Consider the following 16708-nt stretch of genomic DNA (forward strand, 5'->3'; position numbering starts at 1 on the left):
GAGCTTCACATGCAAGGCTCGAGCTCGGGCTCGATAAACAAACAAGCTTTATTTTAAGCTCAAGCTCGGCTCGAGCTCGATAAGGCTCGGCTTGTTTCGAGCTTTTTCTCGAGCCGATCTCGAGTAGCTTGCGAGCCGCTCGGCTCGTTTGCGCCCCTAGTTAGATTAATAATATCATTCATCAAACAGGAAGTTGGACATGCAGCTCAAGGTTAGGAGATAGGGCCTACGGTTGGATAGCATGCATGACAAAAGAAACAGAAACAGAAACAGAAACATATGGCTTACGGTTCTAGTTGGGCCTTACGGTTTGCACATCAAAACCACATAGCTGCACGTGGTCAAAGGTTTGGTGGTGTAAATGGTTTTTAAAAAAAAAAAAAAAAAAAACTCTACTTCGTGGGCTTGGGGATCCACGAAAGTTTGGCAGCAACTATATTTTTTTGGGCTCTCAAAATTACTCAACATTACACCACCACCGATTTTTGGCAGCGGATAAACCAATTTTGGGACTTCCAACCATCAAGTTGAGCAGCCATATATAACAATAATTGGGCTCTAGAACTCACGGCCCAAGATAATCCAATTAGTGGCAGGAACATGGATTGACTTTTGGGCTCTTATACTAAAAAAAAATCATCATAGGATAATCATCATCATCGAGTGGAGGGAAGCAGCCATAAATACTTTTTGAGGATCGATGATGGCAGCCATAATCCATAAATAGTGGCAGCAAGATCCACGAAAGATTGGAGCCCATTATCATCGATTAGTGGGCTCTTATCACAACTTCGGGGCCTTTAGTTAGTCGTTAACATCATTCCATTAGGAATTAATTAGTGGAGCATATCATCGAAAGGGAGGGACATAACATAATTAGCGGCAGCCTTAATTCCACACCAGAACATCATCATTCCTCATCGATATTCCGCAAATACCGACTCGATCATGCTTTCAACATTCTACCAAGCTATTGAAGATTGCACGAGCGTCATGAGCGGCTAGTCGTCCTGTGACCATTTCCGGGAATAGGGTTTATGTTTGAATATCGGGTTTGCGTATGTTACGACTTTTTGGATTAGGATTCGGTTAAACATTTGGTTAGTCGTTCATATTGTTTTTGTTTCGATTAAACAATATTTGATTATCGTACTCATTCTCATTCATCAATTATTTGGTTTGTTCATCAACAACCGGAATTAAATTCTAGAATGTCATTGTTTTAAACCTTTAATCATTGAACTTGATTATGTTTATGAAATCTAAAATTGGTGATTAACTGGATTACTATTCATTTGCATCGATCTTTCAGTTTCGATCGTGGATCATTGCAATCAAATATATTGTCCGTTAATTATTTATCAAAACAAGTTTTGAAATCATGTCTATGTGATTTCCAATAGTGGTAACTAAGTAACCTAATTTTCTGCATAACCTGAAAACCCGGAGATTGGTCATTTCTCTCATTATTGTTTACAAACACAATTTCACATTCGTTTTCATAACTACTCTCACAAAACTGCAAAAAGCAATTAGTTTAGAAATTAGATGGTAATTAAAGCAACGAACTTTCACACTTTCCACTGATTCCTCGTAGATTCGACACCCTACTTGCCCTTTACTAGTAAAAGGTGAATAGGACATTTTCACTTATATTTTTGATCGACCTTACGACATCGATCAAGGACTGAGGACGAGACCATAGGACGGTTCGGTTCGGTTCGGTCCAGTCTTGCAAGGTTGGCAGTCAGGTTTGGGATTCTGTAACCAGTTTGGGCTGTGTATTCATGTTGGGCCATAAATGCATTAGACTTTCGAGTTTCGAATAGTAATGTGGGCTGAAATAATTAAAGACATCTCTCTCAGGCCACTAATGTGGGCTGAATTTGAGTGGAACAAACGGATTATGTCATCCATACTGTTGATGTGGAGGTGAAACTAGAGGTGCATAAATAATCCGAGCTTGTATCCGACCCTACTTACAGGGTATTCATCGGATAAGACCTTCGATTACAAAAACCGAACTCGTAATTGATTTTTTCTTAACCTAAAAAATACCATAAACCCGGTTGTAGTGAATACATGTACCTAGCTTTTCTAAATACCCGGAAAATACCTGAAATCCACATATATGTGCAGCCCAACCCGTTAAAAACTCATCCATATCTGAATATACCTGGTTTTCGGGTTTTTTTCCCAATACCCAAAGATGGGTATTATAGTACCTGGGTACCTGGTTCCATACCCTACCCAGAAACAATGACAGGTATGGCTTTTCAAGCCAATACCCAAATATGTACCTGGCCTGATTATTGTTAATACTCGAAATACCATACCTGGTCATACCCGTATCCGAGTCCATACCCGAACCCAAGTATTAAAAAAAGTCAATTTTGTAAACCTCTACGTGAAACTAAAGTGTTGCCACCCTTTACAATTCACATATATTATTAACTAGGTTTACAACTTGCGTGCGTTGCGGCACGCTAAACTGTGTTATATAATAACGACAATCAATGTGTTAAACTGTGTTATATGATAACGACAATCAACCGACACCGTAAACTGTGTAATATGATAACGACAATCAACCGACACCGGCATTCATATTAAAATCGTGATTTAGTATCGACACTCACATTAAAGACGTGAGATAAAAATGTATATCTAATCAAATAGCAAGATTTGTACGTTTGTTTTTGCTCGATGGATTGTTGTCTTGAGTAAAGTTGTTTCCCCTGCTTCGCATAAATAAATGATTTGGTTAACAATGAAATATTACCAACAGTCTTTACATCAAGTATGGCTCTTCAGGACAAACTTTGTTATCAAGTAACACTACTGATGTAGTAGGAATATATCCAGCCATCTTAATCAGTTTATTGATTTATTCAATCTTTGTATATATCATGTGTTGAAGATCTGCAGAAAATCATCTCTTTTATATTCATTTCATCAAAACCAATATGTTGACTTCTATGATTTTTTCCACCCGTGCTCCACAGCGGGTTTAATCGGCCTTTAATACAAAGGCAACAACCACCACGGACGTCATCTAACAATGACAATGCCGGATATCATGCTTTGAAGCGTCAAACTCAATCCAAGAAGATGTACATTAAGTGAAAAAAAGGAAAACTACAAACCCATTTGGCTCATATTAAAAGTTATTATCATTGTTGTCACAAAGTGAAAAAGGCTCAGAATGATACATCATCATCGTCGGTAACAACAAATACGGCTCAGTGCTGATACGACTGTAACCGGAGTTACCACACCAAGTAGCAAGCTAACATCATTTCCGGAAAACACTTCAAATCCACAATAAATCGACATACACAGTCTATGGTTTTCACCACCAACATAAAAAAGCATGGCATTTCATAATTACTGTAAATACCACAATCACTAAGATAAAAGCTACCTTTTCATCAAAACCTTCACAAAAGCCAATACACCATTGGAACTTCAAAGAAGCAAAAGCCAGTAAAAAACTAACCACAAATTGACCAAATATCCTCTTCAAGTGTAACAACTAACAACCATATCATTCAAAATTGCAGAAGCCAAAACTACAAATAGATTGATTTAAAAAAACACATCGAACTATATAAATCGACTCAGATCCGAAAAGATCATCATCGTCCTTGAACCCGCTCAGTGCCGCTACGGCAAGCCAACATCATTGTCGGGTTTGAAAATCGTCGCAGCTAAACAGGTCTCAAGAAGCAATAATCACCCAAATAGGTCACTCGGAAAAACCAAGAACAAAAACATTGTTCATGTCCCAATCATCGAGAGAGATAAGAGATCTATAGAGAAAGAAAGAGTGGTGGTTTCAGGAACTGCGATCATCGTCTAAGTTTTGGACCTGGATGTAAATTATGTTGAGGGGCGTATAAAAGAGCTTTATCTGGTGTGAGAAGAATCATTCACCCTCACTTTACACGCACACTTCTCTGGTCTCCTTGTATTCTGTTAGGGTTTGTTAGTGTGATTTTATCAGTTGTTGTTGAAGATCATCTTGTATAATCTCTCAGTTGTATTTGTGAGAGATTGATCTTCTGGTATTGATAATCATCTGAATATTGTTTGTATTATGTATTGTTTACTGATTTTACAATTTGTAAGATTTGTTGGGTATTTGGGGGGTAAACTATTTGGGTTGGATAAATAAGATTTTGTCGCTGTTTTTATCGCTATTTCTTTGTTTTCATTTGATTGATCTTCATACCATTGTTTATAACCACACTGGCCCCTCTTACACATAAACATAGTTAGGCACACCCTAGTGTGGAGTGAAAAACCCCCCACAAACAGAAAACATGATGGTTATTGAGGTGGTGGCGAGACGGTGGTGACCCTCCGGTTACCGCCCATCACCCTCCTCTCTCCCTTTTTTCCTTTCTCTCTCTCCTGAGGCAAAACCCCAAAAAAGAGAGACACCACAGTGACGTCGTTACCGTGGTGGTAGTTTAATGGTGGTGACAGGTAACCTTCCGGCCACCACCCCTCTATTCTCTCTCCCTTTTCCCTTTCTCTCTCTTCAAGTTCTCTCTCTCTCTCTCTCTTGTTGGGCATAAAAAACTCCATTAACAGAAACACCACTGCGACGTGGCCACAATGATGGTGTCACGGTGGTGGAGACACGGTGGCGTCATGGTGGTGGAGAAACGGTGGTGACCCTCCGGTCACCGCCACATCCTCTTCTTTCCCCTGTCTTCTCGCTCTGTCTCCTTAGATGGTTATAAAGGGTAATGGCCAGATGGTACACGTGTCTAAAGGGTGGGATGACCGCTCGAACACAACAATCAAAGCAAGCCAGATTTAAAACACTATTTATTCTCATTGCTTTATTAATAGATATTAATATTAATATTAATTCATTAATTAATTAATCATTGTGAGTGTGAGTCATTTTTTAAATTATAAATCAACCATTGTTACGTAAAAATTTATACATATATTTATTTTTAAGCACTTATTTATTAAAAATTGAAATGCTAATATTAGTTTATTTTTTTAACAATACAAAGTAAAAAAAGGAAACAATACTTCGACTTGAAAAGATAAACAAATGCTACTAATTATTCATTTTGTAAACAACGCCTCCGAAGATATTCAACTAAATCTGTGCGAAAGACAATAATGCATATCTCTGTTGTGTCTTGTTTCACGATTTGTGTTTTTCTCTACGGTGTTAATTACAACACTAACAGGTTGGATCTAAGCTTCATAGTTTTGGCACTGGCGTGGCACTTGTCCTCTGAGATTATATTATGTAAAATCATGCAAGTGTAAATTACATTTCTTATTGTTTCTCTTTTGTCCAGATTCGTACCAGATTGTGCAAAATTGCCAACGCTGCATCAAAACACTAAATGTTCATTCGATATCATTTCTCACCATTTGTTAGGGTAATTTTATTTCTTTCGTCTGTCATCAAGTGCCCATGTAAATGATTTGAAAAATGTGGCGAACTCGGGATAAATACGAGCTGCAATGTAACATTTCAAAAATTTTTATTTATAAAATTTAAAATAATGTATGTAAAAACTTATATTATTAAACAGCTAGATCATGAGTAAGTTGACCGATAGAAATATGAGGTATTTGGCGAACGTATGAACCGTTTAATAATTATAATAATAAAAATACGTTATAATTAACCTTACTCCGTTTTTAATGAAACTTAGGCCAAAATGTAGATAAAAATATTCTCGTTCTAATGGCATATTTATCATTTTATAAAACGCCATATTTTAGAAGTTATAAGCACCAAATAAGTGAAGCGGTTAAATTAATTATAATATATAAAATAAAATAATGAAACTTAAACATTCAAATATGAATGTTACGTGGAGTTCACAAACAAACCTCACATTTAATATAACTATACGTATGGATGTAGATTACAACAAGTCACAAATTGAATTAAATGATGGAAGACACGTGGTCAAAGCCTTGAGTCCTAAGAATTCGAATTTTAGTATAAATAGCTTTGTCCATTCAACATTTCATCTGCATTCTTCTTTTTCTTTCTCCTTCTTGCCATATCCCTATTTCATCCATTTTATTTAATAATTCACCTCTAAATACTCTAAAGCCCTGCCCCGTTTTAAGTGTTGTAACCCCTGACCACTGAGTCAGTCGATACCCTGTCCGATTGATTTAGGACCCACCAACGCATGTCAAGGCTCTCCCCGACTAAGTACGTTGAGGTTCAGTCTCGTGACATGTTGATAAAGTTAAACTGGGTTACTATACTTAACGCGAGTGGATTATATATTTTATTAAATAGTATAACAACCCTCATAAAACACCCTAAACGCTCCTAAATACACCCGTATACGCGTAAACAAACCCAAATAACCTTTATATTAATAAAATCAAATAAAAACAATAAAACATGGGTCTCGCGGGCCGCGACCCGGTCACCCCATGTCTGTCGTGGGGCGCGACGCAGTTGGATTGACGGACACTCTATTGCGCCATGTGTCCTTGAACGTGTGAAGGTTACCGAGTGAGTCAACCAAGCTAGATCCTACCCTACTTCCCTCGCAGACCGCAAAAGAAGAAGAAGAGGGCGTCGCGGGCCGCAAGCCACCTTCGGTCGGCCTATAAATAGAGGCCTTCGGCCTCATTTGCAAACTGTTCAATTTCTTTTCTTCTCTCTGAGATATAGTGGGCTACTATGCTCGGGAATTATACCCCTAAAAAGTGAAGCTCTTCCTCGTTGTAAGTATTATAACCCCCGATCACGTATTCGTTACCCTACCCGATTGATCTAGGACTCCGTAACGCATGTCAAGGCTCTGCCTGACTCAGTCGTTGGAGTTCTGTCTCGAGTTGTACGATTAAATGTGATTTGAGTTATCTTACTAACACGTGTGCATTGTTTAACTTTAATAGATAATAACCAGGAGATTCACCAGGAAGCTTTAATTTTACCTAAATAAACAAAGTGAGTACATCTTACTTTTTGTAAACCTTTTTGTGAGTACATTCTGTTTTTTGTCACATTTTTGTAAATCTTTTTATGAATCATTGTCCAAATATTTTACAAAACCCTAAATGTTTATCAAGATACTTACAGTAATTAAGTATTTGTAATTCTACAATTATCATCAGTATGTGGGGTTTTGTATACATTACTTGAAACTCGTTACTATTGAGAATAGTAGCATGACCGCAAGCACGGGGGACAATGGTTGCCCAGTAGCAATACTGTGTTGATTAATTGGATAGATGTGAGCATTGTAAATCTTAATACTGTAAAGTTTATAAAACTGTTTTGATTAAACTGGGATGCAATCGCCAGTATTTCTTGCTGATAAAATCTTTTTAAAACGCGTTTCAGCTTAACTTAATATGAAGCTAATAGTAACCAGCTGGAGAACACTGAAGGCTTAGAAAAGTGGCTATAAAAGTTACCTAAATAAAAAGGAGATTTTGTTTTCAATAATTATGGTTTATCCCTATAAATGCATTGTAAAGGAAACTTAGATTTTACCCCATGTATTTAATATATATAAAAAGTTTGGTGTTTTAAACTTTGAGAAATATTTTCTAACTACGGTCCTGATATTTAAATTCTGCTGCGTAATTAATAAACACCGATACCATCTGACTGGTTCGCAGCTCCCGCTCCCAGGGTGGGGTCGGGGGTTGTGACAGAAGGTGGTATCAGAGCCACTGGTTTAAGCCATTTAGGTGTTCTTTTAATACCTAAAACTTAAACATTATGTTAGGAAATTAATGTAATAATTTGTGTGTTACTGTGTATATAAATCTTAATATTTAAATTATAATTTTTATGTTTTGAGTTCACAGTATAAGTGACCAATATAATTAAATGTACCCATAGGCTACGTAGGCAGATGTATTATATTATACTCTTATACAATTAATAACTTAGGGTACCACCTTGAGTTACATCCCTTCATAAATAAGCAAATGAATGTAACATTTACAAAAGATAGTTATGAATTGAGATAAATTAATTATATATAATAATAGTTTACAACAATAAATAAACATATATATTCTTACGTATGTAAATATGATGTGTATAGTTATGAGCTTAATGCTATGTTTATAAGTATAGCTCTAATTATGTGTATATATTTATATTTATACTAGTCTTAAGCTACCCGTGTTGCGGGCCAATGGGCATAAAAACGTGATACCGACGTTGAGGAGATGAGGACGTAAAACCATGCTAAGTAGCATCGAACGAAGACAAAAACCGGGTAAAGCGTAAAAAACACGAATTTCCAACACAAAGTGACTTACAACGTAGAAGGAGTCGAATTTATAACGATGGGTATTAGAAAGTGTAGGGGGTAAAACAAACTTAAATGACCAAATGTGACCACCAAATACGAATGAAAAAAAAACCTGAGGGGCCAAATGTGACTATCAAACACTGTGCTATATAGCAACGAACAACGAACAAATCCGAGAAAAACGTAAAACAAAAACTAATAAAAAAACTAAAATTATTTAACGTTTGTGACACAAATTATAAAAACTAAATTTTTGTTACAAAATGTAAAATCATAATGTCAAAAAAAAAAGAAAAAAAGAAGAAAAAAACAAAAAAAATATAATATTCCTCTGTATTTTATTAAAATTAAAATTGAGAGATTTAATAATAATAATAATAATAACAATAATAATAATAATAATAATAATAATAATAATAAGGATAAGGATAAGAATAACAAAATATTTTTTATATATAATACTAAATTGAAATTAAGAGATTTATATATAATAATAATAATAATAATAATAATAATAATAATAATAATAAGGATAAGGATAATAAAATATTTTTAAATAAAAATAAAAATATAATTGTGAAGTTGAAGGAGAAATTGCCACATGGCATTAATTGTAGTCTTTTATTAATATTTAGATTTAATCCACAACTAAACATATACATTTGCAGTTATTAAGTTATCCGACTAAAGTGAGATGGGCAAATTATCAATAAATTGAGTATAGAAAATTGATGTATTATATATGTAAGTTGAAGTTAGCTACCATTAAGGTGAAATAGTATATATGCTACATATATACATTAATTTAGGGAATACATACATGTATATTTATCACAATATATATGAAGTGCAAAATGGTTTTAAAAACTCTAAGTAAACATTCGGAAAAGGGTGTTGCTAAATGTACCTCCATTGTTTCTATTTTTATTGTTTGTACTCCCCCCTCAAAAGTTTAAAAAATATTAATAGCCAATTGTTTAAGTTTGAAAAAAAAAAACATCCTTTGGATATTTCATCGTTTATTATAATTACAGAGCTTTCACAATCCTATAAAATTACAATTATGAGTGATATATAATGAAGTTTCATAAACTCTAAAATGCCTGTCAAGCATTTTTATCAATACATCATTTGGGTAGAAAATATATTAGTTTTATACCTGCTACACAGTATATAACTTAATATGTATTTTTATTTTAATATTTATAAATATATTAGTAATATAAAATATATAATTTTATAAATACAAAACTTATAAAATATTTATAAAATGCTTTTATATTGAAATATAGATGCCCTGAACCTTAACTTTATAAATATTGTGTCAACTGTTTCATAAATATAACATGTATGTTTACTTTTCAAAAAAAAAAAGAAAAACTGTTATAACATGTATTAAATACGAGCAGTTTAAATATAACATGTATTAAATACGAGTAGTTTAAATATATGTGTATTATCAAGTATTTATAAATGTTAAGATGTTTTGTTCCTATTTATAAGAACTCGCCACTTAATGCACATTGAAATATATATTTTAAATATATAAAAACTAGGTTATCGCCCGTGAATACTCACGGGTTGGATATTTAAATTTTATTAGTCACAATTGTTTATATAACATGTCAAATTGGTAAAACAAAATATTAGCTAAAAAAGAAATAGGTTGAATGGAACAAATGTTGTTCGCAGTGTATTTAAATTGTATGAAACTTCCTAAATGATTTGTTAAATTTATTTTTAAAGTTCAATAAGGAACGAACAAAAAGTATTTTTGATGATTTTGCCACCTCTAAATCACAGTTTCCTCCATAGTGCAAAGTTTGTGAAAGGGAGAAATCAAATATTTCTGTGGAGAGTCCTCTTATTTCTTCTATTTAGAGAATGGTTTGACGCCCTTCAAGTGGAAGAAACATGTTAATAAATGGTAGAATAACATGGCATGGCCCATAAATTTTATTTTTTAAGGCAAGGTAAATATATTAAAACCAATAAAACATGAAGATGCATAGAAGAACCCATTACGACAAAGGGGGAAACAAAAAACCCCACACTAATGTTACATGAAGAAAGCACGACTCAACTAACAAAATTACACATCTCCATAAGAAAAGCAACTCTTTGACCTTGTCTACCGGCTGGTGTAATGAAGTCGCCCTGCCATTAAACAATTTTTTTGTTCTTGGCCAACCAAGCTCTCCACATAGCCGCAAACATCACTATTGTCAACACCTCTGATTGTACTCCGGTTGACCAGTTATTTACCCCGTGAAGCCAATCAACTACGCCTTCCTTAACTAACAAAACCAGGAGCCACACCTAATTGAAAATCTGCATACATATATCTTTCACCAAGTAACTTACATCTTTACTGATTAAACCATGTAGAGGTCGAAAAATGGGTAGGTGTCGTAGATTGAATAATGGGTCAAAATGGGTTGGTGGGGCCAACCCACATCACTTTGCATATCATTCCTTTTTTAATTATCCAAATAATTAATGTGCTAATTGTGATTGCAAATCTATATTATTATAAACCATAATCTGTAATTTTTTTAATGAATTGGTTGTTAAGGCTTTTATGCATTTGAAAATTTTTTAATACACTTTGGATGATATTTATTACCCCATTTGACCGGTTCTACCCCTTTTTCTTGTGCCATTTCGAATATGCTCTGGATCAAATGAATACTGTTACTGAACATGCCAAATGGGTCATAAGCCCTTGAACCTACATCATACAAAAGATAATATATATATCAAAATAAAAATTGCATATGAACTATCCTTAATAAAAATCTATATAAATAAGGAAGATAACATGTATTATGATAGAAATTGTAACTTACATTTTCATTTGCCACCCTCACTACGCTTTTGTTTACTTTGCTGAAGCTCCTTAGGTTAAGCATCGACACATTCCATCAGTAAACTTCATTTTGCCCTTGAATACTGGTAGCAGCCAAACTCAACCACAATTAGACCAGTAAATGTAAAAGTAATTGCTAAACCAATGAATCAACACATCAGTTGGCCCTTGTTTTAGAAATAAATCGTACTTACAAAATACACTACGAAAAACTAAAAAATTAAGAAAATGCCAAGAATCGAACCGGGTACCAAGGGTATAAAAGCCCTCAAGAAAAACGGGCCTCGGTCGGGGGTGCGGGTCGCCCACCCTCAGGGCCGGCCGTGAATAGCCTATACATTTGTCGTAAAACAATAAGTGACCAACGAATTTGGCAAGTCATTAGAAGCATTAAGGTTTGATTGTGACCAGCCTGATTTTTTAGCAAGAAATACATCAAAGTTAACTCTAATAAGTGGTGTTATAACTTGTAGCAATAAAATAAAATGGAATAACCACATCAATTATTCCCATGATCCTTGTTATGTAGCTTATATTATCAGAATCAACAATGAGTAATCAAAAGAAGGATTTGTTGGAGTTCTTGGATACTTCAAAGCAACCGCGAATGAATAAAAAAGCCAAACGGGTCAACAGGAAAATGGCATAGACAATTATTTAGATTACCTGAAATAGACGAACTACCGAGACCAATTGCACTACCAAAAACCATTAGATGATATATAGTTAGCGGATTATATATCCAACCAGCAAGCGGAGTTAGCTACTGCTGGCAGTGCAAGTTGAAACAGTTGGATATATAGAGCATCCCATCATTGTTTATCATAGCGTCCTTTGAAGTATGAAGATTAAGACATGTTCTTCGTGTTATTTATCTGAAGTACAATACATAAAATTAAGACCCGAATTAGCTATCACTCTAATTTTTTTTATAAAATAATAAGTCGCTCCATAATATCTAATCGAAGAACTTGATTTCCAACTCATGATCAAAGCTAAACTTAATTCTAAGTCAAAATGGCTTACCAAATCCAAAGATTTCTGTCTCTGTTCTTCTACTTTAACATCAATAAAGTTGATAAATATTTCGGAATATCCAATGCCAGCCCCTACCATTAAAATGTAGCTACATCAGCTAAGAATCATTTAACTATGTTAATCAAAATTTTCAAAAACCATGGTGAACAATGGAAGATTAGAAGATATCTATTAGTTTCCATGGTGACCAGGTAATATAGCAAACATTTTGGGGTCAAGAAAATGTTTCCATATTAATATGATCGCTGTGTAAAGTTGAGAAACAACTATTTGAACTATTTTTGTAATTTAGACAAAATTACCAACGACCGTAAGACCAAGGGTGATGAGGTGACATTTGTGCAATGTAATGAAGCTAAAAGATAAGTATTAAAACTTACTTTAGCAACCGTAAGAGCAATAGGGCAAGGGCCATGAGGTGATCTTGTAGCAAAAATTATGCATGAACACACTCCAAACCACCACCACTGTTGGCTCTTCTGCCATGTGATGTGTCTTTTTTTATTTATAGGCATTCTCGAATAATCAAGATGCAACTTTAATCTTTGTCCATATTCAACAGACCTGTTGCATAGAAAAGTGACCATTTAGAAAACATATTTAAACGAAGAACATATCATGTCAAACCAAAAACCTCTCCTTCACTACTCAAGAAGGTACTATCCCAAGATAATTGATATATCAAAGGTAAATAGTTTATTCTTCATGTGAGTAAATTGATTATTTCTTTTGCAATTTAAAACAATTCTTCAAGTGTTCGGTAATTAAACCCTCGGTTTTCCCAAATAAATAGGGTATATGTTTAAGTTCTTTTTATTTTCCACTGGAAGACTTATTTTCTAAACGACTAAACATAATATAATATTATTAGTTAGGTGAAAAATATAAGCTGTATTGCAGCCTCATGTTAAAGACATGTATTATTAACATATCTCTCATGATACAAATATAACCGAATAGTAAAACTGAATATGTTAATAGCAAGATTGTTACAATTTCATTTGCTAACCTGCATTAGATAAGCTCATTTAAAAACCTTTGCTTCGGCCCCTTTACAAACAATCAACTTCACTATCTGTTAGCGGTTGATACATGTAAGCGTAAACAGTTAGTCCAATTGAGCCACCTTGTGTAGGCTGCACATACCACCCAATAAGTCAACTTACCAAATTTAAAATGTTCAACTAAAACTTAAAAATTGACTTTGAGTTGGTTAATTGCTTGGAAATAATGATGATATAGTTTGGCTGCCATGCTATGGGCCAATAATATGTGCATAACAAAGGCTCCACATCTAAATTTCCATCAAGAGAGTTTCTAAAAGGCATATGACCGCCATCAGACGTCATTCCAAGAACCAGCTGTTGTTGGTAACCAAATTGAACCAAGAAATAAAACAATTAATATAAATAAAACTTCAACATACTGCCAATTGACCTCGAATCTGTACTAAGCAATCGAAGCAAATATAATAAACTTATTATGGTTATTCTATTTCGAATGAGCAATAACTACAGACAAAAATAAAAAAAGTTAGCAGTATGAAAATGACGAAATCAAAGATAAAAATTTAGAATTTTACAATATATCTCATGGAACTTTGCATTATCTCTTAACGGGCCAAATGGGTCAACAGTCATCCCAAGAGTATTCCAATGTATAGAATCTTTAGAGCTCCTAAAGGTTTTTGTAAATGCCCTTTCTAAAGCTCTACAGACATGGGTGAAATTAGCATCAAAACTGCATTTAAAAGGCACCGTATTAGCAATGCAATTGTTAACTAAGGTAACTTAGGCATGTGGCCTAGTGGTCAAGATGGTTTTCCTCTTGTGGAGTGACCCAATTTCAATTCTTGGGGTGAGGAGTAATATAGTATAATCTTTGTTGTTAAAAAAATGTTAACTAAGACCCTAATTCATGTATTTGTTGCTGCAATCATTACACATTACAAATTCTACAATGTGGGAAGAGGTTGCTAAGAAGATTACCACAACCAGCCATGTAGCTGTTATAATGGTCCTCAAAATTGTGATTGTAGTACCTAATCACAACACTTGTTCATGCTTTGAAACAATCAGTTGGGTATAACAAAATGAGAAAGCAAATTTAATTAATATACTGCCATCTACGTTAAACCCGATCATAAGATCTAAACAACCACCCGTGAACAACTAACTTTTGAAAGCATATAACTAAAATTAGAGGAAATCAATGACAGATGATCATAATTTTGATATTAAAAGTCACTACATCTTCAGTCTGATTCCTAAATACTTCATTAAACCTAAGAACAAAATAAAGAATCCAAAATTACCTAAAAGGTTGGCCGGTGGTTGCAATTACAAACACAGTGGAATTAGTCTTCAACTCCATATGCAATTCGAAACCCTAAATAAGAAAATGAAAAAATCAAAGACATCACACACCTTAAATCCGTAAGTTAACTGATTGTATATTTTAAATTAACTGATTGTTTAACCTCCAAAAGCTATTGAAATCAGAAAAGCATCATATCATATGAATCCCCAGATGAAACAGCATACAACCACTTCCATGAAACAACATACAACCACTATCATCTTTCACCAGCTTATTCACCTTGATGTGTTGTCACAAAAGATTACAAATTATCTTAATTCTTATATGAATAAATTTGTTTATAGCCAACATACCTCTTGCTAAAGCGGATAAAAGGAGATCAAGTTCGCTAAAGCAAAAGTCATCATAAGCATCATACTTGTAGTTTCTTTTCTAAACACCTGCTGCAGATTGCCCAAGATTGGTCAGTCTAGCATAATGCTCGAATGTTCATTTGAATTTTAGCAAGTATGATGGTTATTGTGCAGTGACTTACATATACTACCCAACATCCGCAGGAAGCTAATTGTATAACAAAAACATATCATAATGTCAATTTTCCATGTATTATGTTCATCTACTACCCTATATTGTACACTGAAAAAATGATCCAGACTCAATTTAATTTAAGCCTTGGTGATGATGAGTCTGTTAAAAGCATACGAAACTTTGTAACGTACGATACTTTTGTCTTCAATTCCCGATCATCAGTACCATACCATGATGAGCTGGGTAGATAAACTGACAACGAACAACACTGGTGCATGCCTACATCCATCGTAAACATACAATTAAGTCGAATTGCATATACACACTCAATGAAATCCATCTAGAAAACCTAACCTGAAATCGGAAGAATCTGATGATTCTTGTAAACAGCCTTCATAGCTTTTAGCCAACGTTTTCAACCTATATAGTCATTTTCTCTTAAATTCTGTTTTACATTTAATTTAATTTACACTTTTAGTCAACCTTTTCAACCTATATAGTCATTTTCTCTTAAATTCTCTTTTACATTTAATTTAATTTATAGAAATGGCCGTAAAGACTCTAACTTTATACAATGTACAAATCCATGTAAACCAAAAACACCACTAAAGAAGGAAAAAAAAAAGGCATTTCACTTAAATATGTCATATTTTAAATTCAGTAGTAAAATCCTAATTATTACAATGTTATAGATCTTATTCATTCCCAGCTTATAAAAATCTCAATTTATATTCAGTAACATCCTAATTATTACAATGTTACAGATCTTATTCATTCACAGCTTATAAAAACCTCAATAAATTATCAAAATCCAATATACTCTAGTTATCCACTAATACCTACGCCTTGCAGGATTTAAACCGTCACAACTAAAACAAATATTTTGCATAAAGTTTACCTCTGTTACAGGACTACCGGTCGTAGACGTGGAGAACTAACCGCTACCGCTGCATCCTTATCTTTCGAAGATGATTGTTTCGAATCCTGAAACCGAAAACAAATTTCAAACTCACACAATCACAAACAATAACCACCCGTAAATCATCGAAAAACCAGACGCAAATCTACGATTAAATCAAACAAACTGAAATAAAAGCTTCGAATTCATCATTCAAATTGTTATAAGTCTACAATAATTTACAAAAACCTAATCAAAAACCCTAGCCGCTCTTCAAAAAACATCAATTTGTAACAGATTAACGATCTACCAAATCATACGTACGTCATTCAATCTGCAATACTATAAACAGAGCGGTAAAGAGAATAATAACTGATTCTGCAAAGAAAAAACTGTGATATTGACAGACGAATTGATGTAAACAGATAGTATGTTACCATTTGTTGTTGTTTGAATCGAGATTGCTGGTTGATTTGAAGGTGAAATTGCTGAAATTGGAAGTCTAGAGAGAGAGAGAGACAGGTAGAGAGAAACGGCTGAAAGAATGAATTAGGGTTAGGAATTATGAAGGAGAAAGATGCTTTTATATGGATCCTTGAATCGGGTAATGGATGACCCGAAATAATTCGGATCCCGTGTGGTTTGAATTTGTGTGTATTTAAAATGAATTCCCTCTCAAAATCAACCTCCACTAAATCAATGGATGCCACATAAGCAAAATGGCTCCACCATTCAAAGACAAATAGCCCAAATCATCTCATTTATTAA

The 16708-nt window shown here is 34.0% G+C and overlaps 1 long non-coding RNA gene across 39 annotated transcripts; it reads right to left on the minus strand.

Moving 5' to 3' along the window:
- Positions 1-10220: 10220 nt before the first annotated feature.
- LOC110922784 lies at positions 10221-16491 on the minus strand. 39 transcript variants are annotated; one of them, XR_004887088.1, is made up of 11 exons: positions 16378-16491; positions 15941-16026; positions 15397-15462; positions 15234-15321; positions 15050-15150; positions 14675-14954; positions 13205-14583; positions 12576-12759; positions 12184-12266; positions 11138-12032; positions 10221-11019 (listed from the first exon to the last, which is right to left on the minus strand). It is a non-coding gene; the product is annotated as an uncharacterized LOC110922784 (long non-coding RNA). The 39 variants fall into 39 exon arrangements; XR_004887087.1 differs by having other exon boundaries at positions 14675-14957; XR_004887101.1 differs by lacking the exon at positions 15050-15150 and having other exon boundaries at positions 14868-14957.
- Positions 16492-16708: the final 217 nt, after the last annotated feature.

The sequence above is a fragment of the Helianthus annuus genome, chromosome 17, assembly GCF_002127325.2.
Source record: "Helianthus annuus cultivar XRQ/B chromosome 17, HanXRQr2.0-SUNRISE, whole genome shotgun sequence".
Lineage (NCBI taxonomy): Eukaryota > Viridiplantae > Streptophyta > Magnoliopsida > Asterales > Asteraceae > Helianthus > Helianthus annuus.